Raw genomic sequence first — 2,240 nt, 5'->3', positions numbered from 1 at the left:
AAAATTTTTGGCCTTGCTCTACACATCTTGAAAATTTAGAGACAAATCCATCTGGAAACTTCACTTCAGATTTAACCCACTCGAACAACACCTTCTTAGCCTCTACTGACAATCGAAATTGGGGTACTGGTAATTTCCCATCTCTTGTAAGATGTAACTCGATCCTTGCACATATTTCCGCCAAATCCAACCTAGATCTCCTGCTATCTTTTGTTTTACCCTGCACATTCAGAAGCGTAACGATGAAATTATCGAAAAAGTTTTTCTCAATGTGCATCACGTCAAGATTGTGCCGCAATAGAAGATCTTTCCAATATGGAAGCTCCCAAAAAATACTCTGCTTGTGCCAATTGTGAGCGCTTCCATATCCATCTGGCATGTTTGCTGGTGTGTGATAGTTACCCCCACGTTTATGGGTTTCTTGAGCTCCATAGTAATCAATCTGCTCAAATAAATCATTTCCAGAGACATAAGTTGGTGGAGGAACACGAACAACTTTATTCTTTGTAAATAACTTCTTGTTCCTCCGGTACGGATGATGCAAGGGAAGAAACCGACGATGACAATCAAACCAACAAGATTTTCGCCCATACTTTAACTGAAATGCCTCTGTACGTTCCATACAATAAGGACATGATAATCTTCCATGTGTTGTCCACCCAGATAACATTCCGTACGCAGGGAAGTCACTAATCGTCCACATTAGCACTGTCCGCATATTGAAATTCTGTTTTCTCGACGAATCGAACGTCTGAACACCTTCATACCACAATTGCTTCAGCTCATGAATTAGAGGCTGTAAGAAGATATCTAGAGATCGCTTTGGATGCTTTGGACCTGGTACCAAAATACTCAAGAACAGAAATTCGCTTTGCATACACATATCTGGAGGAAGATTGTATGGCGTCAATATAACAGGCCATAAAGAATACTGCCTCCCTGACATACCAAATGGACTAAAACCATCTGTACACAACCCAAGATAAACATTCCTACACTCTTGAGCAAAGTCAGGATATACCGATTGAAAATGTTTCCACGCCTTTGCATCAGATGGGTGTGTAATTTCTCCTTCTTCAGTAGAATGTTCTGCATGCCATCTCATTGCCGCTGCAGTCCATTTTGATTGGTATAGGCGTTTCAATCTATCAGCAACAGGCAAGTACCACATACGTTTATATGGCACTCGCGTCCTTCCTTGTGTAGGTTGATATCTCGGCTTCCCGCAAAACCGACATTCCTGCAGCTTAGCATCATCTTTCCAAAAAATCATGCAATAGTCAACGCACACATCAATCATTTCAGATGGTAATCCAAGACTCGCAACCAACTTCTGTATTTCATAGTAGTTCTCAGCCGATACATTATCAGGTGGCAAATACTCTTTAATGAGTTCAGCCCAAGAATCCATGCAATTCTCACTTAAGTTATTATCAGCTTTAATTGTCATCATCCTAGATGCCAATGATAACTTAGAATGCCCTTCTCTACATCCATCGTAGATAGGTTGATTTGCAGCATCTAACATAGTATAAAAACGTTGTGCATCTACGTTGGGTTCTTCCGTATTATTCTCAGGAAATGCAGCAGTAGTTTCATGAAATGCATCATTAACCATATCATGAAATCTATTTTCCTCATTATACCCATAAAAACCAAATTGATCAGATTCTTGATGCCCATAATTACTAGGTTGATCAACAGCATAATTCATACTACTACTTCCAACGTTACTGCTACAACCCTCTCCATGACGAAACCATACATAGTAATTTGGCATAAATCCTCTATTATAAAGATGCTTCTTCACTAGATTAAATTCCAAATAATTATCGTTGAAGCACTTAGGACATGGACAAAATATTGTACCGTTTTGACGAGCAAAGTCTTGGTTTGTCGCCTGGTACATGAAAGCGCGCAACCCATCACAAAACTCTCTCGTCACATCACCGGTCTCCGGATCTCTGTGATTGTACATCCACCGTCGCAATGTGTATATCTCATGCTGCCCGCCTCCAAACATTATTATATAATTTAAAAGTGTTTAGGTTTTTTTTTAGCCTTTTTTTCTTTCACAATATTTTTTTTCGTATTCAAAGTGTGTCTGTTGGAAGTGTTTTGTGTTGTGGTTTCCATGGATCATAAACTTGCTATTTATAGGCCTACTAAAAATAGTTGCTATGGATTTGCTAGGGAAATTTGCAAGGGATTTGCGAGGGATATTTTAAAATATTAGTTTC

Source organism: Camelina sativa, chromosome 1, assembly GCF_000633955.1.
Source record: "Camelina sativa cultivar DH55 chromosome 1, Cs, whole genome shotgun sequence".
Classification (NCBI taxonomy): Eukaryota; Viridiplantae; Streptophyta; class Magnoliopsida; order Brassicales; family Brassicaceae; genus Camelina; species Camelina sativa.
Note: the sequence above shows the minus strand (reverse complement) of the source record.